The 27311-nt window shown below is 38.8% G+C and overlaps 1 long non-coding RNA gene across 3 annotated transcripts; it reads left to right on the forward strand.

Annotated features, from left to right (window-relative positions):
* Positions 1–305: 305 nt before the first annotated feature.
* On the forward strand, positions 306–27311 carry LOC136287635 (uncharacterized). 3 transcript variants are annotated; one of them, XR_010720226.1, is made up of 3 exons: positions 306–408; positions 22476–22553; positions 27207–27311. It is a non-coding gene; the product is annotated as an uncharacterized lncRNA (long non-coding RNA). The 3 variants fall into 3 exon arrangements; XR_010720225.1 differs by lacking the exon at positions 27207–27311 and adding an exon at positions 25225–25851; XR_010720227.1 differs by lacking the exons at positions 306–408; positions 27207–27311 and adding exons at positions 17896–17947; positions 25225–25851.

Raw genomic sequence — 27311 nt, forward strand, 5'->3', positions numbered from 1 at the left:
ATAGGAGAGCAGATAATATTTGATAATATTTTTCTGTGGAGGAAATGTTATCCTTTTTGTTGCAATACCAACTTCATGTAAATGTAATTATTTAGCTCTGTTATAAAAAAATGTGAGATGGTTTTATGGACTATAGTTTTCATGTATAAGCAGATCCAAGCGCCAATTTATGCCAATTCCTTTATCAATCATGCTGCTTTCTCCTTTCTTCTACACTAAAGTGGAAATTTTTTGAGTTTTTGTAGAAGCTGCCACACTTTTTTTTGCAGGACAACAACGAGGATGTCTTGGGGAGTACTCTGAAGTTAGTTCTGGGGACCTGGATGCCAATTTTGCTGCAGGATCTCTCTGGCATGGGACAAGCATTTTACACAACCCTGTTCCTGGGTCACTGCCTTTGAGAGGAAGGTATTGCTTTTCAGTTTCAGGAATGTTTTCTCTGTAAAAGACATTTGTAAAGGCCATGTGTTAAAGTTCTGTAGTGATCTGATGAATATTCAGCAGGATTTCTCTTCTCTTGCCTTCTCCATGTTAAAATCTTAGTACTAGGCATTAGCTGTTTCAGGGGAAACTTAGTACTGAAGGTCTCTGAGTTGTTATGACGGTTATGAAACTTGCTCACAATTACCAAAAGTGCCTCATGAGGAACATTTAGCTGAGCTGGGAAACTTCTGAAATTTGCAGAACTCACTCCCACGTGCAGCAGTTTGGGTCTTCTTCAGAGAGCAGGGCTTTCTACAGCAGTGATGCCGAGTGTCACCTTTCTCCTCCCCCTCCTCCTAGTCCTCCTCCTCTTCTGCAGGGGCTGAGCATGCCACATCCAGTGCCTTCTCCTTTGACACATGAAAAGCAATGTTGGCCACCAAGGCAATCTCATTTTATCAATAAAAGCAGAGTGAAAGGCCTTGTTAGGATATGACAAACTGACCTTTCTGTTCATAGGTACCAGGCTGCTCAAGCCAGCCACAGATATTTTAGCTGGTATTTTTGTCTAGGCCAAGCTGCTCTTGAGAAGTAAAGATTGTTTATGAAACCTCCACTGAAAGCAGGTGTTGCAGACATCCCATTAGTAACCTTTGACTTACCTTCCCCTTTGAAACTTTTCATCCCAAAGGACTGACATTTCAAAGCCCCTCTTTTTTTTGTGTCCCTCCAAGTTTGCATATTGTAAACATTTTTCTTCTCTGCTCTGATGGAACAGAGCCAAAAATCTGCACAATGGGGGAACTAGATGTTAATGAGCGGAGATTGTGGGAAAATGTGTACCGGGCTGCCCTGCCTGACCTGCATGATAATGCTACATTTAGCACATTCTTTTCCATTAGTGTAGCAGGCCTTGAAATGGTGGCAAACAACATGTATTGTGAAGGTTTGTTTTAAAGAAAGCTGCTTTCCTAGGAGAGTGGAAATAAAAAAATTATTTATTGTGTATAGCTGGCAGAAGTACAGCTGGCTCTGGAAATATTTATGCACAAACAGTGGTGTGAAATTATATATTTTTCTTCACATTTTTAGTAAAATTGCTCTGTGTGAAGGTTTACATTATGTAGAACCCACATATTACGTATGAGCTCGTACCGAATCAAGAAAGTTTGCAATCTATGGCATTTAGGCACTGATGAGAACAAAAATTGCTGTTGGACCAGTTAGGACAAAAAATATTCTCACACTCTGGCATCTTCTAAATAGAGGGGTTTTTTTCACTCTGGCTGTGTTCACTACCCCTTTTTAATGTGTTTATGTCAGTGGAGTTCTGTTTGTACAAAATGCTCCTGAAAAATTAGTTTGGCTCCTCTGAGCCAAGTTTCATTTAATCATAAAACAAAATTTATGTCTCGACCATATGAAAATCATTAAGGGCAAAAGGATTCTGAGAACATAAACAACACCATGTGACTTAGACACCCAATTGCACAGCTTGAACCTATCAAGTGGTGAACATATTAAAATGCTAGAGAACACTTACAGTCAGCATTTGGTGTGCAATGAGTAGGGAGAAATTTGTTTGCACAAAACTTCTGACTAACAAAGATGAGCACCAAAGGAATTAATAACAAAAGACTGACTATAGATAAATTCTGAGCAGAGAAAGGGATTAAATCAGTTTAAAAAGCTGTTTTTGCAAACTTTTTACCCAGCTAATTTTTAATTATCTTTTTGCATGTCCAAATTTGCTCTTTCAGTTAAGGAAAGAGTAATTTGTGTAGTAAAAATTTCATCCAAATCTGAACTGTTTACAAATGAAATTCCAGATCCTCATTGGGAAATGCTTATTTCTTCACAGTTGAAGATTCCTAAAGAGCTTTCTATGGGGAAAGAGACTTCCACTCATTACCTTAAAAACAACACTCTTATCTCCACTGTGGAGTGTATTCGGGCTCTGAGCCATATTTTGTGAAGGACAAAGCAAATTCTTTAAGAAAACATCTGCTAGATAAGAGCAGCATTCCTTAGAATAGGTTTCCTGATGAAAGAGATGCCAAAGCCTTGATTCCAAAAGTACTTATATGCTAAAACAACCACTGTCTGTGCTAGTTCTGGTTCATGCTTTCAGGAGCAATGTCAAACCCAGGCTAACACTGAAAACACAGAGTTGGTTAACAAGATGCTTTGGGGCTACACAAATCAGCTTACCTTTTGCAGAGTAAAAGGAAAGAATGAAGAGTCAATCTCATTTTCAGGAATCTTTAAGATGGCATAAAATGCATATGTGGCCAGCTGATAGGCAATCTCTATGCCAGTTAGAAAATGGGTTTCTTTTCTGCACAAACACTGTCTTTGTGCCATGAGCAGTGTGTGACTCCAGCAGCTGTGCCCTCAGAGTTGCTCAGGGAAGCTAAAGGGTGATGGCCTGAAGCCTGTGCACTAGGGAAGATGTTTATGTTCTCTTGCTCCAGCAGGAAAGGATTCACAGAAATACACTCCTAATCTATCCTGCAAAACCAGAGCACGGCTTTGAGAAAGGAAACGTGGTAAAGGGGACTGAGTACAAATTTGTTGTGTGTTCATAAAAGCCCCTTGGTATCCCAAGCCCCTTCAAGAAAAACTCTGTGCAGAGAACTTGTGGGGCTGGAAGGCTGTGCCTGAGGCCGTGGGTTTAGTAGAGTCCTTGCTGTTTATTCTGGGGAAAAAATTAGATCCAAGTGGGTATCTATTACCAAGCTGGGTGCTTTCAGTTCCCATTTTTCATGGGATGGAACATGCCTGTTGCTATAGTTCCAGGTTTCTGATGTCCCCTACTGCTCGATGTGGTGACTGCAGAAGATGCCTGTCTTGTCAAATATTTCTGCATAATGATTTGAACCAAACCTTGGCACATGGTTATGGCAAGCACCAATGTGGTGAGCTTGTCTACTGAAGCATTGTGCTCGTTCTCAGTTAAACTTTGGCTCATCTATGTTTCTCATGGAGCTGTACCTTTGTCACACGCCTTCTGCTTGTCTTCTTCTTCATTGCACTCAAGGGATGTTGTGGTCTGTGTTTTGAGAACTTCTCCAAGTAAGAATCAGGGAGTTGCACTGTAGCTGGAAACAGGAAAACAGGAACACTGGGTCTGCAGTGGAAGAGGAGGGATCAGGAAAGTTGCTTATTCTTTTCATCTTCATTCAATTCCTGCCAGGTGCTCGCTATGTGTGGTTTTGATTTAGTTTTACAGATGGAATTCTGAAATTTGTAGACCATCACATCACAGCTCATATATGACAATTATGCCCACACAGCTGATGAGTGCATCCAGCCTACCGCCTTGCTTGTCCTGCATTTATATTCTTGAAATTTTCTCCAGATTTGCTTTCAAAGCCCTCCAGAAAATATTTTTAACTTTGTTCTTTCTTCATGAATTGGTTCTTTAAGCTTCACTGTCTGAAATTTCCGTATTCTGTATGTGAGTGGCATAAGAGATTGCTTCCAGCTCAGCCAGTGCACATATGGCTTCTTCCAGTCAGTACTTACCTCTTCTTGAGCAATTATCATCATTCAGACTAAATGTTATAGGGAATCAGATAATATTGCAGATCTGGATCTTTCCTGGATTGGTTTTGTTGGGTAATAGAAGGTATTCACCCTGCTTTCCCACAAGCATTTGAGTGCTCACACTATTGAAACCTGGAAGAGTTATGAAAGTTTTCAGCAGCAGTAGTCTGCCCCCACCCATGCTCCTCTAAAGAGGTTGAATGAAGGGTTATGTAATGTTATGTTCAAATTATTTCAAGTTGTTCTTGCTAAAACTTCAGGACTCATTTGGTAAATGTGAAGTTTATTCAGAAAAACTGTATCTATTAAGAAAGGATTTGAGCACAAGATAAAACATGAATTGCGATAAGAATCAACAAGAATGTATTTAGGTATTTTTCCGTGTAAGTGTTTACACAGTTGATCTCACGTCATCTCTTTGATTCCTGTTCTGCTGTAATCTTAAAGACATTTGCTATAGATGCATTTCAAATATTTATTTGATCCCTTCTGATATCTTGCTGTCTCTAGATTTTTTAATAGAGTTCCCAAAATCTCTCTGCTAAAAACAGTATTAGTGTTCCCATTGTACAAATTATGAGGTGAATTACAGAGAGCAACTTTCCAACTTCACAAAAGAAAAACTGGGTCAATGTACTACAGTCATCCTTATTTTCCACATCACAGACTCTTCTTGAAAAGGGAGAGGTAATTTCTTTTAAGACAGTGATGTTTCACAGAGTGAATGCAGCTCTGCTCTCATGTTAAGAAATTTAAACTTTTGAAAACCCACTTGCTGCCAAAAGACTTCTCTTTCAAGACTTTTAGCTGTGGCTTATCCTCTGTTTAAAGTCTTGTCCAGCTGTGCTTTATAAATATCTCTTAACTGATAAATGAATTATTTCCTTCAGTTAAGCTCTCCATATTGCTGAGCAGAGTTTGCAAATGCACAGTTTTGCAGTAGACTGAATAGTTTTCCAAACTGGTTCTCTTGTGATTTTATATTTGGTATTTATGCCCTGTATATTTTTAACTTGCTGGCATAGTTTTGGCCCAATTTGGTGAAGTGTTGTCAATTGCTGTTGCAAGATGTAGGAAAGAATACTAGAAAATAATGTCTTGCCATTTTTAATCTAAGAAAACAGTTCTGTTGCTGATCTTGCTGGCTGTCTAACAGATGGGCCAGAGTCCCATGAGAAGACAGCCACTTCCTTGCATAATAAACAAAGAAGGAGAAGTTGTCTGCAAGCCATTAGTGTATTGTAAAGTTAGATGCAATGTCTTGATATTGTCAGAATGTGTTCCTCAAGCACATTTCTTTGACATTCTGTCATAAGTCAGACACAAGACAGCATTAAATCAAAATTAAAACTTTTAAAGGCTGCCAGTTGTTTAATTTTTCCAACAAAACAACCCTAGTAAAAATATCCTCCATTTTCTAAATGTTGATAACCAACAAATAGACAAGGATTGAGTAGGGTATTTGCTAGGAACAAGATCATTTGGCCCATGTGACACATTACCAGGGATGCAGTGGAGATTCCTGTCTAACAGTATACTAGCTTGAATTACAAACTGGTTATTGAATAGTGGAAGTGAAATGAAAATTATGAAAATCCTGGCTGGTCTTTGCATTAGAATTGGGCTTTTGTGATAGGACACCTAAGGAAAACCATAAGACCCACAATGAAATTACTGTGTTTTTCATAAGAGTATTTTCCTTTATATTCAGAAGATGTCATATTGCTTATACATAAGTCTGTTTCTGGCCACATTTCATAAGAATTTTTCCTGAAGTAGAAATTATCAACAAGGGTCATTTTCAGAAGAAATAGCTTTTGTGGTGAAATGGATTTCCCACCTTTTAAAAAAATCAATACATATAGGTTTTCCAATATTGAACTGGAAATTAGTGTTTCTTTACGGTTCTGCCAGGAAAAAAAAAAATTGCACAGCTTTCAAAATTTTTTTTTACCCAATTACTCATGGCAGTTTTGGCACCCAAAAAAGAAAAAGATAATCAGTTCCCAGATGTATAATTCTGTTTAAGCCTGTAGGACATGAAGCTGCTTAGCAGTATGCTACGTACTTAGCTGTCCTGACAGGTCTTAAGACCTTCCCACTAAAATTTCATGTTTAAGTTAGATGCAGAAATAAACTCAGTCATCTGAGAGAGGAAGAAAAAAAGTACACCCTATCTCAATAGACTGAGGTGATGATCCTTTTTTTATTTATCTAAAAACTCAAAAGCTAGAAATAAAGCCTTTCACATGGCCATTGGTAAAGTCCTTTAAGGAACTCCTGTAAACTCAAGAACTGACAAAATACAATGAATGCTACAAATACCACTGTCAACTGATTCTGTTTGACTTTTATCATAGTTTGACAACTTATATCTCTGTTTCTAGAACACATTATCAGTAGAGACAATTTCAAGAGAAGATATACTGAAATTAATGTAAGTCCCATGACACAGTTGTTTTTTTCTCAGCTTTAGACTGTAACTGGTCCAGTTGGGGGGGGGGGGGGAAGAGTAAAAAATAAAGAGAGATTTTTCAGAAAAATCAGTCATATCTGAAATTTATATTCAGATTATGTGAATGAATATACAGTCTACTACATGTCTCCTGAAGTGTTCTGGCTTTTAGGATGGTAATTGTGTATATAATACTTTCGTCACTTTGCCTCTTCTTTGTTGTTCACAGGAAAGAAAAGTGAAATTTTATTAGTTGATTAGATGGTAAAAACTCTACACATTTACAAGAAGTATAAATGCTGAAAATGCACCTTGACTTGTTCACTGCTTGTAACTTAGCCTGTTTTTTTTTTTTCCCCATATGTTGTTTTATTTCATTCCAAAGATGTAGGGAGCAAGTTACTAGATCATCCTTAGACAGATGCAGTGTTAATGTTTATGTTAACTAGTGAAATTAAATGACCCAGATGTGTTATGGGAAACCCCTGTTTAACCTGGGGTCATATGATAATTACCAGAAAGCTAATTTTAAAATATCCTCTAAATAATCTCCCATCACTGTCAATTGGTTTCTATCTTTACTTGTCACTCTTAGGAAATTAAATGAAACACGCTTCTCTATAAAGGCTATGTAACCTGTGGAAGTAATAATGCCACATTTATAAATACGACAGAGTATCGCTGAGAACATATGTCTCATTCCATTGCTCATTCATTATCATAGGAAATCGAAGTTTTTACAAAGGACCTCAGGACAGTTCTTTGGGATATAAAACAGAGCCAGGGGGCTTGAGGCAGGGTTTTGATGCTTTGAAGAACCTTTCCAGTGTATTTGAAACAGTATAAGGAATAGTAACTTTTATAGTAACTTTCCCTTAATCCTCTCTTTGAATAAAAGAGTGACATTTCAAAGGCTGAGACAGTTTTGAAAATATAACTAAGCTAAAGCCCTTTAACTTTGCATCGTGCTAATTCCGTGGGATTATACGTAACCATTGGCTAAAGTGAATAACTGGATCAAGATTTGTGCCTCTAGTTTAGCAGGACCTCTGGTTCATACTTTGAATCAAGCCAACACTGAGTATTTTTTCCCCTCATTGATCCCTGCTAGGAAGTTCCATGAAAAGCACAGGCAGCACAATACATCATTTATTTTCTTCAGGGCTCTTTAGGTCCTGGAAAAAGTGAACAAAAATATTCAGGCTGCTGTTTTTAATGAAGGTCATGGCACTGCATTTTGTATGTGTTATTTTCTTCAATAAATTTGTATCTCTTTTAGTGTGGACAGGGGAAAATAGAGCTAGAATTCATGGATTTGCTCCAAATAGGCCACAAAACAACAGTTTAGTAAAACAAATTCTTTTAAAATAATATCATTGCAACATTTATCTCCTCAATATGTAGAATAATTCCTAGTATTCCTTTATTATTTCTAATGTCTTATGTCAGAGGTAAATGATGCCTTACATCACGAAACCAAAAGAAAGGAAAACCATTGCAACCAATACTGTGATTAAAAAGTGGAATTAAAAGATCAGAATCAGTGAAGGAAACAGTCTTGCACAAGTCCTCTCAATGCATCCAAAATCTGTGACAACTTAAGTATTAAATTTACATCAAGAAATAGGCTTTGGAGCCTGGTATCAGATCCAGTGGGGTGATGATATTGCACGCCGGGTGCCAGAGCTGCTGATTGCACACCACAGCACTGCCCGTGGTTTAGGCATCTGCTTATCAGAAAACTCTGACAAAAGTGAGACTCTGGGCTCACTGATTCAACTCCCTGCCCGCGGCAGACAACTACACCACTATAATTCTTTCCATAAATCTAATGTCCCTGCTAGAAAGTTGGGCCAGAATCCCACTGCTGTGACAGTTTCAAACATGCTCCTACTTTTCAGTTGCACTGGTGGCTGTGCTGAAGTCTTTGCTGCCTATGCTACCAAGCACAGATAAAATAATTGAACACATGCACACTTGGCCTATATTTTGGGAAGTAATAAGCCAAGTTATCTTAATTTTCTCTCATAAGAGAGGCTACTTATTTCTCTTATCATCTGAATAGACCTTCTTTGTATGTTTTCCAGTCTTTTACCTTTCTTGAATGTCAGTGATGAGAATTTATATGCATGGCCTCAGGTGCATTAATACTAGGGCATGGTGCAATAGTTTCAGTAATTCCCTTTTCTAGTTTGCCTGAAGCCTTGAGAGGTTGCATTTGCTTTTTTTAAGTGCTTTTTTTTAGTGAACAAATAAAATACCATGCTCATTTTCCTCCTTTGTTGCGTAAATCACAGTCTGTGAGCTTGGAAGGGAAATTCTGTTTTTTCCTTGCTGATATATTGCTGTCCATGCAGCTGAATGCTGCTAAGATCAGTCCTGTGCAATACTCCTGCCTTCCTCTGCAGGGGAAGAGCTCCCTGGCTTCATGTGATGAGTAACTTTGAATCGAGTATTTCTATTGATTGTTTCCAAAGTCAGTAATGAAAGCATTAAATACATCCTGCTCCAGATGAATGTTTTTTAGGTGCACATCTAATAACCTTCCAGTCCTTCAGGTTTGTGCTTTGTTGTGTTTCAGGTTTGGTTTTTTTCTTTTTTTTTAAATATCATCAGTTCTTATTTGGTTTGTTATCTCTGTTGAAATACTGTAACTAACATTCACTTTCTCAGTACTATTTTTTTCCCTTGGAAACATATCTGATGATTTCTGAAAGCCAGATAATTTCCTTTTTCATATAGCAGTGTGTAGCGTACTTTTGGCATACCTTTGACAAACCTCAGGTGTGTTTTATTCTGTTTTCCTTTTATCTTGAGGGGTCTTTCATTTAACCTTACTATTTTTTCCTAGGTTCTAGTATTGAGTAATTGCTCATGATTGCAGCTGTGGTTGCTAGGACCACTTATTTCCCACTCTGGAATATAATTCTATAGGTGTGTACTATGAACACAGTGGTATGAGTTCAGCTATTTTGTACGGAGATTCCTTGCTGTTTCTTGACTTCAGGACATTTAACTCTGAGCTTTTCTTTCATTTCTGTTCATATTAATTACCTTTTCTTGTGTGCATTTGTTCAACATCATTAGACAATGAGCTGCTCTCAACAGCAATAACAAGATCTTTGTGAATAATTTCCCAAATATCATAATTAAAATCTATGCTTCATTAGGTTCTCAAGTGTTCTGTTAACTCTAGACAAGGGAAGGGATTTTCATAGTCACAGATAGGATTTAGACATCAAATCTCACCCTTTCACCTTTAGAAAGTCTTCCCATGAAAATCTATATGATTTCTAAACTATTGTTTCTCAGGAGGCAGAGAGTAACATAAGGAGCAGCCGCCTCTAACTTTTTTTCATACCTGCCATCTCTGTAACACCTCTGGCTTTTTTCTTTGGGGCTTCAGTAATTAGAGGTGTGTGAAGTTTCACACATAGAATGGAACAGGATGATTCCAGCATCTAATCAGGTCAAAGGTTAAATTCCTCTGGTGTGCAGCATTACCCTAGGCTGAATTATATCCTAGTAAACCGGAATGGTTAGACCCTTAATTAACTTGTTAATTTTGGGGTTTTTTTTTTTTTTAGTTTTGTTTTTGTTTTTCAATAGATAAGGAATCACCACATCACACAGCTGTCAATTTTATATCACTACTGACATCTTTTGCCCACGCCTGGATCGTAGGACATGTTTCTATGTTTTGTTGCAATATCTCTTTGCTTTCCTAATTGCAGGAGGGTATGTGGATGACACAAAGCATCCACAGCCTTGGATCCACTGCTGACATAAAGCAGTGTAGCTGCTTAATTGTGTGCTCTGTGAATCTGGCCCCAAATGTGGCAATCTCACTGCAAGTGGTAACCACTGGTCTAAACTGGAATGTGTAAACTGGCATGCTTGATTTAAATTGTATAAACTGGTTACGGCCTTGACCTTGCCGTGAGATTTACAAGCTCTCATCATGCAAATCAGGGTTCTTAGAAGAATCAGATGGTAAGAAAGCTTTGCAGATAAGTACACACTTGGGCAAAAGTTTTAAACAACCTCTATGTAGAATTCCACTTTGTGCCAAGTGCCTGGAGAGTTAGATACCCGTTTGTTGCGTGCTTTCAAAAGTCGATGTATTTAAAGTTCTGAAACCTTTCCTTAAGATTTATATGCACTTACAAAGGACATCCAGTGAATAGGCTTAGGAAAGCCTGGCATGCTTTCATCCTGGCTCTGGCAAAGGCTATGGATAACTGGGTCCACAGCTTGAAAATGCAACTCTCCCCCTTTTCCCAGATGAGAGTCTCAGCAGCTCTCTTTAGTTTGGCAGTCCATCATTTCTATCAAGATGAAGTTGCCTTTGGCCAAGCCTCTGGGATCTCTGCAAAGCTTTTCTCAGCCACAAATCATTTCTTCATTCAGCATGTCACTTGACATGTTTGGTGTTATAAATTAGTTCAAGAAGGTGGACACCCATTTCACCTCCTCACCAAGGCCTCAGTTCTCGTGTTTTCTGAGGTTATTTATTTTTGCTTTAGGGGACAATGCAGTTTTACTCTCTTACTGCACCATCAAGAGAACAAGTCCCTTTGAGCCAAACACCTGCTTTCCTTTAGAAAGAATGATGGGGAAATGCCTTCTGAAAAGCCTCTATTTAGCTACTTTCTTAATTTACAGAAAGTCTCTTATTACTCAGATCCCCAGAGGTTTAGTCAAAAAGTATAGTGGACCAAAGTAAAAAAGAAAAGGAGAAACAAAGTGTCACCTCTCTCTTGCCACAACAGAGACAAAACCATGGTGATGTGCCCTCAAGGTAACCAGACCTTTATTCTCTCATGAAGTCAAAATCCAGAAGCAAGTGGTCTTCACTAAGAAAACAATAGCTTGCTGGGAGGCTTTGTTGGCCAATGCTTGCAAGTTGGCAACCATTTGAGACGCACTTCATGTTACACCTCCAGTCCCCTCATCCATACACCTCCCCTCAAGTTGAGCGCAGAGATGGCTGTCCTTGTTAGAATATGCCCAGGATATTAATGGAGGCTTTGACCCGTCATGATTTCATGCTTTTGCACCACTTTCTCTTCTCTGGCAAATCAAAAGAAAGATGGCAGAAAGCCTTATTCTTAGCTAAGTGTGTTAAACACCTAAATCTTATTAAATTCCTAATTCTCATATTGGGTTTTTTTGGGAATCACACTCTCAATTCTTTTTTTTCCCCACAGGTTTTAAGGTGGCAATTAGTAGAGATAACCTGACTCTTCTGAATAGCATTGCCACAATTTCTGGGTATGCCATGTCCTTCTATCCAACTGTCTTGAGTGGTGTCTTGCAGTGCCACAGGGAAGAGCTGGTTTTGTTGATAGTGCCAGAAATTTTGTGTTACACAGTGCCAGAAATTGTAAGTGTTTGTTACATAGTGCCAGAAATTATAAGTAACAGGCCATGTTCTATGGACTAAAGAGCACAAACACGCCAAGCATATGTGCAATGGGTTTGACTACAATTTAAGCTGTTGTGACCTCGATTACTTTGTCATTGTAACAGTGCATGAAGAGCTCATTCACACACTGCAGCTGCACTGCACAACACAAACACACAGAGGAAAAGGCATTTTTTGCTACCAAATGGTTTATACCCTTTGGTCATCCTGCTTCTAGTTTATTATCTTGGTCTAATATGTGCAGAATGGTGTGTTCTAACTTGTTTCTGGTGTAACATTCTAAGGCCAGGACAGGACAAGGACATGACTGTAACAGTGACTCTAATTCCTACAGCTGCTGCTGATCTCTTCAAGCAGCGTTGTTCAGTTTTGGCCTTGGTAGATGGCCTGTGGCCCAGGAGCCACAGCACAACCCTCAGTGCTGCCTTCACACTGCTTCCTGAATCTACCTAAAATGAGTCCTCTCTGAGGCTAGATTGCTGCATCTCTTTTTGCTTTCCCTCTGGGCTGCTGTACATCCAGCTGTTGGCTGAAAAAAGGAAGGCAGCATCACCTTCAGATTAGAAGATTTTTTTTTTTCCCAACTCGATCCAGATTTGGGAATTTTTTAAAAGTCACAAGAATATCTAAAAAGAAATTACCTTAACTAATGGTGAGTTTACCCTGTGTGTTGGGGGTTTTTCCTTGCTTTTTTTTTTGTTTAGTTTTTTCTTCCCATGGTAATGAGTAAATTCTAGTCAGTCCCCGAATGTGCAAGATTCAGATGCAGGTCTCAGGTCAGGGTGAACTGGGGCAAGGACTGAGGTTTGGTTCTTCCTGCCACAGGCAACTCAACTATCCTAATCTGGAGACTGCTGACAACAGCGTGGGGAATTTTTCATGGTTTTCTCTTTTGAAAAGAGTTTAAAAAATGAAATAAAATGGTGCGTCAGCTTTCTAAATAAAATATACAGATTTTAGGAAAAAAATAATAATTTTCTGCATGAGCCGAAGATGCAGACTGACTCTAACATATATATTTTGCAGTTTAGTGGTGAGAACAGAACAGAGTTTTCATAGAAAAGCAAGGGCAAGAACCCCTGCCTTTCAGTGCCCTAAAATCTAATAAGATTCATCATTTCCAGCAATTGGGCAGAGAATGAAAAAAAAAAAAAACAAACCCAAAAAATCTTAAATCTTAATCTGGAATCCTTTAGAGATGCAGTGAAGAGCCAGAAAGTATGCTATGAGTAACAGTGTATTGGCATTGCAATTAAATGTTTAGGAAAGGACAATTATTTATGACATACATTTTCAAGCTCAGCAGAAATGAATTTTCAATTTGGTCTCAGATATCATACTGTAGTCTAGATTATGTATAATGTAAATATAATGTATAGAGTATAATGTCTCTCTTAGCTACGTACTTAGGCATTATTTCATCAGCAGCAGAGCATACTTAGAAATATTTTCCATAATGGCAACTTTGGGATTATATGTGACTTAAAACGTGAAAGTACTTCAAGCCACAATTGCACACCTAAATGGAAAAGCAACTGCAGAAGCATAATATAATATTTATAATAAGTTGCATGCAATTTTACAGGCACTCTATTTCATTTCTAGTGACCAAGCATATTTCCTCCCATGTACACACCCACTGTTGTACTAGGAAAGTGTCTTGTAGTTAGTGTCTCTCTTTCATGTGAACAAATAAACTAGGCTTTACGTAGAACTGCAAAATCATTTGTGTCTTAAAAAGAGCAAGAGTCAGATGCCTTTCATTCTGAATAAATACACACTTGGCAGGTAACACGATGGACTCTGGTGTGATACTGAGTAGCAAAAGGTCTGAAAGCCTGATGAAATGTGAAAAAAATATTTACTTTTTCCTTTACATTTTCCTTTTTAATGCCTTGAATTGAAGCTTGGCTAAAAGTTTCTAGTGAGTGTGTGAGGGTAGTCCAGAGTTTGGATCTCTGAAACATAAGGGAAATCCTTTGCATGTGCTTCTATCAGCAGAGGGAAGTCTGTGCGCTGTGGAGGTTTCTTGAGTTTTGAATCCATTTTTGTTCAGGTAACATTTTCATTTGCTCTCCAGTCGCTGGATTTGGTAAGGACTTGCCTCAGAATGGCCCAGTATGGTTTAATTTTCAAAAATTACTACATTGAGAAAAACAGTCATTCTCAAGAGCAAACACATTATCTCAGACACGAAAGACACCTTAGATTTTACTCATTTCTCACTGACATAAGGTGTAATTTAGTTGTCTGAAATGGAGTCATTCATGATGAACGTCAGAAACAGGCCCAGAAAAGCTATTTTTAACATTCACACACAGCCAAATGACATTTAATTTTTTCATATTCACTCCCCAGTGTTGTTGTATACATCCTCAGTGGCATTATTAAGTGGAGCTTTTCAAACAGATGAAGTATGTTACTTACTGTGGCTAAACTGTAATGAAAGAAGAGATGGCTGTTTGCCAGTGAATGGTGTGTAGCTTGTAGAAGCATGTAATTACATAAATCACAAACATATGCAGAAGATGTTTTCTCTTTACATTTAACTGGTGTTGCCTCGAGTTATAGCTGCTTGCAACTCTATTTAATTACCATAATTATTTTAAATGTGTATATCTGGCAATCTTTGAGCTTTATGAGAATGTTATTCATACCTTATCTGCAAAAATCTAGAGGGTCCCATTCTTCCCCAGGGGGCTGCAGTAACCAGGTTTCTCCACATTTCAGGCATAGGGTGGCTGTAATGTTTATACCTTTACTTTAAATAACAGGTTTTTAAAAAACCTGAGCCTCTGAAACTAATCAGATCTTGAAATCTCAGTAGACGCTATAATTTCCTGGTAGGAAATTAAGCATTGTACATTGTTTGTGGAAAGAAGGTACCTGGAGAGGTCCTGATTAGCTTTTTTTACCTCTTAATTTGCTGACTGTGTAAATGCTGTTTGGCCAAACAGATTGACAAGTGTCTAGAAAAGGTATTGATTGTGTTAAAATGGATACTTTTTATGGGAAATGTAAAAAAAACCTGACAGACTAGTTGGGATTTTCCAGTTCAAGCAGTGAAATAAGTTAGAGTGAAGCTTTTTTTCTCAATTCTCTTTTGCACTAGTGCAAACCCAACTCAAATAGTTGATGTTAAAGGAGTTGCCCTAGAAAACCACTGCGTAACATGGGGTTTTGTTTCTTCTCTCATTTATGTCAGTTTTGTGTTGGCTTCATGGCATTTGATATTGGTTGAGTTACCCATATACAAATGGGAGAGGACTCGAGTACTGATACAGGATGACTGGCCAATGTAGACACACCTCCGTTTGCCCTCACTAAAGTGGTGAGTACAGAATTCCTGCAGTCGCATCCATTGGAGGTGGTGAAACACCCAGGAATAAGAAATCTGATAGCTAAATAATCTCAAAAGGCCAAGCAGTGGGAACCAGAGGCAACTGTCACACATAAATGATGAAGAATTGCTGTTACAGAATCCTTGTGCACTGAAAGACCAAGAAAGGCAGGTTTTGTGAGAAAAACATCAGTTCAGCTCTGCATTTATAAAAACACATTTTTGGACAAACGAGCTCTCCCCATAATACAAAAACCAGTCAGTCAAACATCTGAATGTAAAGACAGTGAAGCTGCAAAGGGTTCATATTACACTGAAACAAGAAATAGCTATTATTAGAAAATTCAGAAGTCTAGTCCTAGATATCAGGTAAATATAAATAAATACCCAATGGCGATTCAGGTTGTGCCGACACAGTTCTTTTACTTCATTCAGTGTCAGGGAAATACAGTAATTGTTGGCACCTTGTCTCTTTTGTCAACCACCATAGTTAACCTTGCAAATGGTGCTTTCTTAAGAGCTTTTGTAAGTCAGGAGATGTTTGTTCTTTGGTTATAATGTGACATGCCAGCTGTAGATCATATGCGCAGTTTTGTGACATGGCTTAGTCTTTTCTTCCACCATCCAAGAGGCAACATACACAAAGCAGTATTGTCAGAGATGAGTTGCTGCAATCTCTTGTAGGGAAAAAAAAAAAAAAAAAGGAAGCCTCTGGAATGCCAGGGAACAATGTACTTTCCACATCAGAGACTGGTTTATTTAATAACCACAAATTATTTCAGGTAATTTGGCACCAATTTAATTGCACCCACAACAACAACAACAACAAAAAGAAGTAACAAAAGAACCACGCCTACTACCAACCCTGACAGGATGAAATGAAGGCAGAGTTTCCATTCATTAAGTTATGATTAGCCTTGCTAATACCTTGTCTATCAAATCCCATTCTGTGCTGCAGACACATGAAAGGGAAACATGTATGTGATGTTTTGAAAAGGAAGTTGATGGAAAGTGATGTTTCTCCCATGCATTAGAATGACAATAAAATCCTTCAGATGATAATGCACACTAAAACAGTCATTAAAAATACAGGTTATGAACAGCTGAAATTAAAATCAAGCCAAGACATTGTCAGTTGATGTCTTTCATTAATCCAAAGAGCAAAATTTCCGAAATTTGAGGAGCAATTAATCTCGATATTTTGTTAGATTTTATTCTGTTCTGTTTAATTTCACATATTTCCAAATCTCTGTGTGATTGAAAGGCTCTGATGGTTGCATTCACCTACCAACTCTGTAGTATCAGCATCTATATAGAGAGTGATATATGCCCTGTCAGTAGGTTACAAAGCTCTTTACTGAATAGCAGAAGAATGTGGCAACGGGAAATCCCCCTAGTTTTGCCTCTAGGAAGAATAAATCTTGGTCATTTCAAATAGTGAAACTGATCCTGGACATTTGAAAGATTTGTTTTAAAAGCTGATTCTGGAGAGCTGGTGTGAATTCCATTTAATTCATGTGTTTTGGGTTCTCTCCTGCACACTGGAGAAAATCTCCTTCTGGCCTCTCTGAAATGCTTTACCTGCAGTTGACCAAAGGTAGTGCAATAGGAAGAACAAAGCTCTTTATGTGAGAAAGCTTTTACACATCTCCTCATGAAATCAGTGTTCACTGTAGCTATTTTTACAGGGAGATTTTAACCTTCTGTGGACCTACAAGCCAATTTTTGATACAAAGTCCCTGACTACAAATAAGAAAATAATTTCATGCAAATTGAGTCAATATGATTATTCCTTAAATCTCAGAATCATTTTGTTTGTACCTGACCAAGGATTCCTTAAGATAAAACAAAAAGATCTGATTTCACGACAGAAGGAGACCACAGTCATTGTTCATTATTCTCAGACTGCCTACTGTCCATCTTTCCAGCTTTGTGACAACTGGATATTTTGGCTCTGATTGATGCATTCTCCAAAAAAGTGTATCTCAATATGCATTTCCTTTATCTTCGAGTGCACTGCAGGCAATTGCATCTGTTTGGGTTTTTTTGGTTTTTTTTCTTGTAAATCCTATTCTTTAAAAATTCTTTTTAAATTCCTTTACTTGTTTTAAATTCTTTTAAAATCCTATTCTTTAAAATCTTTTTTTAAAAAATACTATTGAAATTCCTGTATCTCTCCAGCCAGGTCTTTCAGTGACCAGCTACATAAATACTGCTGCAATGAAACAGAAATTCTCAAATCTCAAAGTTATAAGAATTTGGTACTACGGACAGTTTCAGCCTCAATTTTATTTGGTTTATAAAAGATTTCTTTTTACTGTAACTGAAATGGTTGCATGATTGAGGGAGAGAGGAGAAAAATAGATTCTGCATGCTAACAATAATAATTAGATTATAAGTGCGAGATGAAATATAATATCAGGAACTACCTAACTTCATTCAAACCCACCAGTTTGTCATAAAGCTTGCAAAACATTTGATCTTCTGTTAGAAATACATGGTAAATTCCTCATCTTAAAGTTATACCCATACATTGAGGGAACTTAGTACTTGAGACTTGAAGTGAAAGGGGCTGGATGTGGTTACAAATTGAACTGTAATGCAATCTGTGCTTTTTCAGTCAAGTTTTCCAGTGATGGTTGAGGTTGGCTAATGATTTCTTTCCTGTCCATTGCCCTAAGGATCTGCTCTGTTTCTTCAGGGCATCTTGGCAAGAGACCTGAAGATATTTAAAATCCCTAATTAAAGCCAGGTATTTCACTTCACTTTTATTTTTAAAACATGAAAAAAAAATTACTGAGCCAAAGTAAAAAACAAATATTTTCCATTTGCCATTCATTACAGATGTCAGACAGCCATAAATATAGAAATGGTCAGCTGCAGGTGTAATGCACACTCTGTTCCTATAATATTACTAAAAATGGTCTGTCTGGCTAATAAATAGCACTACCATTACACAGTAAAAGGTGAAAATTAATGTCAATGCTGCTGGTGAGTTAGTTATATTAACAACCCAATCATGTAGTATTAGCATTTATAATGGGGAACAACATAAACTTTTAAGAGCTTCTGCAAAAGCTTTTAGTCCTTTCAATGTTGGGAATTTAAAATGAGTGCTGTCCAGTCATTTTATTTCTTTAAGTTTGGGGGGAAAGGTATGTAGGAAGTTTTAAAAGAAAGTCACTGGCATCTGCATCTAAAATATAAATTAATTAAATAAATAAATAAGTAGAGTCCAACCCACATATATCCAACCCATTATTGTTTCAGATGCTCTTCTGGTGAAGCTCTCTTGCCTTCATCAAACATTCTGGCCCTTGATAAGCGTGATAACCTTTGATAGCTAACTGATAAAGAGCTGATAACCCCTTACTGATAGCAAAATCTTTTCCACACCAGAGCAAGAAGGGAGTTCAATTTTAAATGGCAGTGAGTAAAGGGAGACAATAAACAAACAAAAGACTAATTGATTTCTTCTACTTAGACACAGAGCTATGTCTGACCAACAGCACATCTGGTCCCTTGTTCTCTTGCTGCTGTTGCAAGGTACTTTGGGAAAAACTTAAGACCAGATCATATAACTAATGTTTCCTCCCTGGAGCTTCTTTCCAAATTGTGTCAACATCTGAGGGAGTTTCTGAAGTAAATGTATCTTGGCCATTTTGAGTGATAGCAGTAACAGATCTATCATCTCCATGTTGTCTAATCCTCCTCTGAATCCAATTTGGTCTCCAGTATCAGTGAATACCACAGTTTAATTGTGTGCTGTGTGAAATGCAGTGTGCTGAGAGTTACAACCTCTGCCAGGGGGGTTTGTAGGTCCCACTTGTATGTCCTCAGAGACTGTTGTGTGTAGTCCTAGAATGTCTTCCTCAATATCCTGCACATCTGGGGAGAAACCACATGCAGTGTGGCCCAAGAAGATAAGTAGGATGATGGGAATCTGCCTGATTAGTAACATATTTTGTGGGTTGCTTATACTTGAGTCAAATGTGCTAATTCCCTCTCTCTGTCTTTCGCTCGTTCTTTTAATTTTATTCTTGGCTGCAGAAAAGTCACTAAAGAAAAATGTACCTTGAAAGGCAGCTTGTTATGCTTGGCAATGCTTTATTATGCTGCTGTGCCTCTGCACCGTATTTGATCTGAACTTACTTCATAGTAGCAAGGAGATAAGGAGGAGATAAGTAGATTAAAAAGAAAATTAATTGGAAATATTTCTATTTCATTTATTGGCTGTTAGCACACATCAGAGGGTAAAAATTAGAAGACAAATGCCTATCAACTTAAAAAAAGCAAGTCTGGTCTCAAATCTAGGGCTATGAGTTCCTGTGGAAAACTTCCCAATGACATTCCTAACCTGCCTGAACAAGAGCATATGGAAGAACTGATAGTTTTTTATTCTGCTCCATACTTCTGAAATTATTGCAGTAAAATTTTTGTATTTCCCAAAGTCAAGGGCCTATGAATTTGTACTGCAACTGCATTTTTAATTGCAGTTTATCTGTACTGTGATTGGATGGATGTTGTGGTGAAGAGGAGAAGGAGGAGGGAATTGAATTATTACTTATTTATAAAGTGATGTTAAATTCTGATCTCAGTCAAGTTAACATCAAAGTTGGGAGTTCAGTGGAAGCTGATTAAAACCTAACAATATATTGTTATTGCTTGTGACTAACAAGAAAACAGGCAACTTCAAAAGTTTCTTGTCTCCAGTTCCTCACAGCAGCTTTGATCTGCTTTGGCTGGGAGCATTGCTGCCCAAGAACTATATTGTTTCCAAGTGTGGGGCCAGAAGACATGGATGCAGGTCAGGAACAGGGACCCAGCAACGCAGTACCTCTTTTCCCCCAAGTGCATGTTCATGTGGGGTTTGATCCTTACTCTCCTTAAACAAGTGGAGGAGGCAGCGGTGCCATTTTTCATGGCGGGCAGAGCACTCACTAAGAAGGCACTGTAATGAAGATCAGAATTTACTGTCTCTGGGTTTGACAGCTGGTTTGGCTGTGATTTTACAAGCCAGCTCCACTAAACCAGACAAAACTGCCCTTGGTGGTCTCTGCTTTGAGTTGCAGTTTAAAGCTATTGAATTTCCATGGTTACATTTATGCTCCCCTAGTGAAACCCAGGTGAAATGTTGCTGCCAGGAGGTATCACCTGGGAAAAAAGGACAGGTTGCACAAGGAGATAGGCTTAGAAATACCCCAGAGGAGCAAGAGTCCATATGAACTACTGCTTCTTGAATTGTCTTCTCTGATGCCTGAGATGAAGTGGGCGTCTGTCAAGAAAGCAGACTGCAGGGAAATGCCTTCTTGATTTTGCAGTGCTAATGCTACCCTGAGTTAAAACATTTGATGATTACCCATCCCTGTTCAAAGCACAAGTATCTGTGAAATTTCATTGAAGAGAATGAGACAGTGCCAAAACAGCTTTTGGCACTGTGAAAGATGAGGACAGAATATCAAGGGTGCAGATGTGATTCTATGCCTCCTTTTGTATTCTGGAGTTTGTAGCAGTCACAAAAACAATTTACTGTTCTATTTAGGAAGGAAATAGCTATAAATCATAGCTAAGGTAGTTCATAATTCCTATAAAGTGTACTTAAGAGTTATCAGTGTCCTAAACAAACTTCCACTGTAGACACTGTATGCCACAAAGGGTGCTTCCAAATTCAGTCTTCAATTATAACTGAATTGGCAGGAAACACCCCAGAGAAAACAACATTGTTCTATCTGTGTGAATTATAAGGTGTTTTCAGGATACTTTAAGAAATAGCTGCTGACTGGCTCAAAAAATAAACACAAGTTTATTGTTATGTTGGAAAGATGGGTTTTGCAAAAAGGATGTGTTAGACAATATCAACATGACTAGTGAGCTAACTTAGTATTTTTCATTGACATGTCATCTCCACATTCTTCATCTTTTCACTGACTTTTCACTATATTTCTTTTTTCTCCAGGAAAAGAGCAGGAATTTAACTTCTCTTGCTACGGAGAAAAAATGAAGAAGTTTAGCAAAATATCATTTTCTAAAATGCATTACTGAAAATAGAAATGGAAAATAGGAAAGTGGGAAAGAGAGCCATTTAAAAAGTCAGAGAGAGAAAAAAAGGAGCGGTAGAAAGGTAAAAATCAAAGGAGGGCATGGTGAAATAGTTGATATGCAGGTAAAATGTAGTAATAAAGAGGAGATTGAGACAAAAGGTAGTTATAAAGAGAAAGAGATGGAAATATCATCACAGGCAGAAATTAAAGAGAAAGTAAAAGAATGTAAAATAAAATAATAACAGGCAACGCAAGGAGAGCTAGAGAGGAAATGGGAAAATAAGGGAAGGAAAAAAGAGAGTTGTATTTAATGAACATGTGTAGCTACCTTTTATCAGAGGGACGTTGACGCAGGGAAGTCAGGTGAGTCAGGGCTACAGCATGGAGATTTAGAGGGAAAATGCCTTTTTCCCTCTAATTTTTGGAACAATCTTCAAGCTTTTTTAGCCAAGGATGAGTGTAATGAGGGCCAGAAGAGAATATTTAAAACATATAATGTGTGTTTGAAAGTGAAATGCAGATACTGGCAGCAGCCCCACCTGAGGAGGTGCCCATCAAGCATGGCAGGCACAGTGTGGGCACTGACATCCCTAAATTTTTCTGAATTCTAACCTCTGCTTCCAGCACTTATTACTTGCAGTGTTTATCCTAACTGTGGTATATTTCACAGAAAATAAAAAGGCCAGCTGGGATTGTTGGGCTGCTTTGTGGGGCTGTGGAGGGTTACAAACAATCCTAATACTCGATATTTTTGCTGGGGAGACCCATCTCTGTGGTGAAAAGGTGTGTCAATGTGAACCAGACAGCAAGCTATCTGATGTGGGAAGCCACAGGAAAATTGACTCTCTTCCCTTCATTTTAAAGCTCGTATTTTCATGACAGAAGTCAAGCATTGGTGTGGTCACTGCTTTCAAGCTGTTTTCTGTAGGCAGTTTTAGTAAGTAATATTTTAAAATGTGAAATGCAAGCTCTTCAATGAGCGTGAGCTGGTAAGAAAATTGTGTGCTGAAATGTGTAACAGTAACACCCTTGTCCCGGAGTGGGGGCACCAGGAACAAATCCTGGACAGGTTTTGCTGAGCATTAGTTAGTTACCTTTGGCTTCCAAGGGGCAGTAGCCAGAAGGTGGTTAAATTTTTACGGATTTAAATGAAAACATCTGTTTTTATCATCCATCAAATTTGAGCGTCTTACACCTTTCTTTCTTTTTTTTTTTAATTTTTTTCTTTTTATTTTGGAGGCTCGCAAGACTTAGGCTCACAGGTCCCTGCCCCAGGCTACAGCAGCCAGTGGAAGCACCAACACCAGTACCACAAAGGTAAGCCCTTGTAATGGTAGGTGAAGTCTCCTGATCAGCACAGGGAAAAATCCATAGGACACTGGAACCTCTGGGCCAAGAGGAAATCTCCATTCACATCGGAAATATTTGTGACGTGCAACTCAAACATAACAAAGGTGTGAAGACTAGAAAGGGGAAACACCTACCACAGCTCTGACAGCCAAAGCAAACAGAAAACAGCTGAGTAGCTGTTGCTTCAAAACAGCCTGTTCCTCAGTCCTTTTTGTGTTTCACTGGCATCCTCACAGACACTGACCAACATATTCAGAAAAACCCAAATGGGTTTTAAAATTAGGAAAAGAAGAAAAAAACAAAAAAAAAAAAATCTGTGGGTCAGAGATTACTTCCTGGCCCTAGATTCTCTACTACTTAAATATGTTTTGTTTTTCTTATTGCTTTTCTCTATGTTTGTTTGTTTGATAGGGGTTTTTTTGTTTCAACCTTTCCTGTTCTTTTTGTCTCAACTTTTCCAAAGTACCAAACAAAAAGTCAAAAACAAACGAAAAGTTTGTTCTACTCTTATTTTGTAAACCTTTGAGAGAAGCTGTAAAATGAAATAATTTTTTGTCTTCTTGATTTAATGCTTAAAGAGAAAATACCCAGAATTAATGTGGGCAATGATGTGATTTTTTCCAGCAGTCACATAATCATCAGGGAGATTATTACTGATGCTTGATTAAATAGCTCAAATTTACAGTGACTTTTCTGAGAAAATCTAGACAACAAATGATTCTGTCTTTACTACTCTTTCAATGTTTCTATCAGTAACCTCTTTGCTACATTTACATCTTAAAAAAAAAAAGAAAGAAGTTGAACTTGTTACATTAATCTAGGACATTAGAGAGATGATGCTTTTGAATTTGTCTACTCTCTTGAATAAGAAGCTGAAGTGTGGTTTGCTTGGCAGCTGGGTACACATCACCTAAAATCCCATGTACTCTTTGTTGCCAAGAATTGAATGCATTAAGGAGAAAAAAGTGGTCTCTCACAGAAGGGCCAGCAGTGCAAACACCCCAAGACCTCTGTCTTCTCTCCCTACCTGCCCACATCTGCAGACACATGTATGGACATACCTGGCTGCTCACATTTTGTTAGAACCTCTGCTACAGGGCCGCCACTTTCTCCAAAAAAGACTTTTCAAATAATTCAGGTACCTCATTTTTTGCATAATCTATTTAACTCCAGGTTCAAAAGTTGCTGAGCACAGACGCCTCTGAGAAGAAGTCATCATATTTATCTCATTTCATTTATTTAATTAACAAAAAGGGCACACAGATTGCATTTGGGTGCACGCTTGGAAATACCAAATTTCTTCAACTTGATTTTGCTCGGCTAAACTTAATGAAATCATGCAGATTTCCCTAACTTTGAACTCCACGTGGAGCTGTAAAAGTCATGCTTTGCTATAAAAGTTTCCTGGTCTCTCAGCCACAACCCTTTCTGGTGCACACTGGCATCTCAAACCAGTGAGCACCGAACACTGCGGGGTTGATGCAGAGAAGCATTCCCGTAAATGTTTGATTTCAGGTCTTGTTGAGGACCAGTTCCTGAAAATATAAAGCTAATCACACATTTGAACTGCTTTACCAGATCGAGACCAGGGCACAAGGGCTCGGAGATGGACACGTCCGTGCTGTGGTGACAAACGTGTAGCTGGCAATGAGGCTGGCTTCCCTCACAGGCTCCATGCTCCACTTGGCTATTTTAGGACAGGTTAGATACCAGGGCTGGGAGGAGAGGAATGGTTTATTACGTGAGAAAAAGGTCAGAAGTTTGCCTGCTTGTTCAAACCAGCCAAATCTGGTTTTAATCTATGAAAACACACCAAAACACCCTCTTGGAGAAAAAGGTATGTTGTGTTTTCCTGACCACCGTTTTCCCTGGTGGCAAGTTTCTCATTCAAAATTGTATCCACAGCTTTGTTTACGGGACTTTACAGAAGGCTTTGTATGGGTTAGAGAGGGGAAGGAATACTCCCATATGCAGAAACACTGAACCCATTAAAGAACATGAGGCTCTGTTGGTTCCCCTCCCCAGCTGCTACTAAGTTTATTTGCAGGCTGCAGCCTGGAAAAGGGGCTGTGGCCCATCTGTAGCACATATGTGGGAATTAATTTCCAGCGTAGACACAGGAGTGTGGGTCCAGCAGACCCTCCCCACACCCCCTCTCAGCTCCCCCTCCACGCTGCCTAAACTGGCGGCAGAGCGGCCGCCGAGCGCTGCCGTGTCACGGGGCAGGGGGGTCAGGGGCTCAGCTGCGCCGCTGGAGCTCCGAGGAGCCCCGGCATTCCCGCCCTCCTGCCATAACCGCGGGGTTAAACAGCGCAACGAGCTCAAAAGGGGCGACTGCCACCCCCGGAGCAAAGCTGGCAGCACGGCGGGCACTGGGGCGGGAGATCAGAGAGGGCGAGGCCGTGGTGCCCAGCGCATCTCCCGGGCCCGGGCCGCCTCCCCGGCCCGCCGCAGCGCCCGCACCCGCTGCCCGGGGCACGGCACCGAGCGGTGGTGTGAGCAAGAAGCCCCGGCGGAAACGGCAGAGCCCCAGGCTGAAACAGGCAGGGAAAGGAGATGGGATTGCTTAAATCGGCTCTTGTTCCCATATTGTCTTCTGCACAGGAGGAATAAGTTGGTTTCTTTTCATACTTTTTAGGCCTGGCTGTGAGATGTTGGGGAGCGTTGTCTTGGAGTGGGACGCGCAAAGACATCATCCTCTCTTTTAAACTTCTGTTGAAGGGAGAGGGACAATTTTAAGAAAATAGGAAAAAGGAGAGATTACTACAACTGCAATCAAAAGCATTTGAGAAGGGATTCATCCTGAGAAGGAAAGACCTAGGGTATTGGGGGCTCTTAACTCACTTGCACATATAAAAATAAACATTAAAAAAAAGAATTACTATTCCATGGTTTAAATGAATAACTAAACTAACTAAATGACACTGTTTTAAAAGAAATGATTGCATAGGAAGTGTGTGCAGGTCAAATGTCAGCAGGCAACCTAACTCTACCCTAAATGTTTTTAGACATCTTAGCAGTTTTATAAATATCCATTTCCTTGTGCATCTATCTGTTCTTCAGCTGTCCAAAAGCTAAAGTCATGTTTAAAGTAATCAGTGACCTCTGAATAAAAAACTAACAAAGTCACATGATGCTAAGAGGTGTGATATTGACACTGACTTTAAACTTCAAGTTTGTTTTTACACTAAGTTCCTTAGGGCCTCCATTTTTGGTTTGGTTTTGTTTGTTTATTTGGTTGTTTGGGGTTTTTTGTTGTTGTTTTTGTGGGTTTTTTTTTGTGGTTTTTGTTGTTGTTGTTTTAAATAAATGAGTTTTCTTTTTTCTTTCCATATCAATAAATTGTCTCTCAAGAATTTTGACCTATAATTTCTTTTGGTAGAATCCAAAGTATCTAGAAGCGATAACAAATTTGGCAAAAGTGTTTTGCTTTCCTTAAATGCGTGCAGAGATACTGAGGTCCAGTTCACAGCTGTGGGAACTGCTGCTGTGGCCCCGCATGCCACAGCATTTTCCTGGGAGGGGTAAGCTCCTCTCCCACTGCTGTCTCAGAGTGCTGGTATTCTAAAGAGCACTCCACAGACACCCATTTAAAAGTCCCAGATGTGAACAGTGGGATGTGGTAGCTGCTGGGGACATCAGTTGCTGTTTCAGGCTGCTCCAGAGAGGAGCTGGGCTTTCCAAGGCGCCAAAAGAGCTTGCTGGGAGCTCACCTCCCTCCCTCCCTCTCTCCTGCCTTCAGCTCAGTGCTTTCCTCACCACTCTCAGCTACTCCTCAGTTCTGCCTCTCCAGTTTTCCTTACCACTTTAAAAGAGAAGAACTAAGTATTTATTTAGGATGTGTATTTTTGCGAAATAGATGAAAAGGGAATGGTTTACCTTGGAGTCTGTGAGTTTGGCCTGTAAATAAGCATCTGTAATACCTGTCCCCTTTGCTGTAATAAACCAAAGTCTAGCCCTCTGGTCTTCAGAGAGAAAACCCTTATTCACTCTGCTATTAGCCACCACCTAATTTATTTCTTTTCCATGGCTATTAGTGTTGAATCAAAGTTTACTTCTGAGGCGGAGAGGAAAGATGATTTTAGTATTGGCTCTAATCATGTATTTTACCTCAAGCCACTGACACAAACATTTATTTGCTCAAGGATCACCAGAGAAGTGGTTGGAAACCACCTAAAGATTTTAATTGGAATTTGATTCACACTGATGTTCAAGAATTCAGATGATCCTTTTAGGAGAAGAAGGAAAGCCTTAAAATACTGAATTGAAAATAACATAGGCAAAACCTTTCTTGTAGTATTTACCAAAAATTTCGGTCAGGACAAACACTCCAGGGAAGCTGATTTCTCCATGTAATTGTACCACTTCTCTGCCAAATTTGGGAACTAAAAGCAAAAGAATTTGGTTTTTTTTCATTTTTAATTCAAAATGGTCCAAAGTTAAGTAATTTGACTTTCCATTCACTATTGAGGAAAGTACTATCAAGGTCTGGAGTTGACCCCAACCACAACTTGTGTGACGGCTGCAAGTTTGTGTTTCTAGGATTCCACCTCAAGTAAATACTTGCTATTTGTATGATTTTTTTTTTTTTTTTTTTTTTTTTTTTTTTTTTTTTGGTAGAGATGATGGAGTCAAAATAAATGCTTTGCTTCTGCTGTATGTATCTTGGAGCTGGGTTTTTCTATGAAGTCTGTGGAAGCTTGTTACTGTGTTAAATGCCCAGCT

The sequence above is a fragment of the Chamaea fasciata genome, unplaced genomic scaffold (genome assembly GCF_029207755.1).
Source record: "Chamaea fasciata isolate MVZ Bird 193981 ecotype frontalis unplaced genomic scaffold, bChaFas1.0.hap1 SCAF_3, whole genome shotgun sequence".
In the NCBI taxonomy this organism is placed as follows: domain Eukaryota; kingdom Metazoa; phylum Chordata; class Aves; order Passeriformes; family Sylviidae; genus Chamaea; species Chamaea fasciata.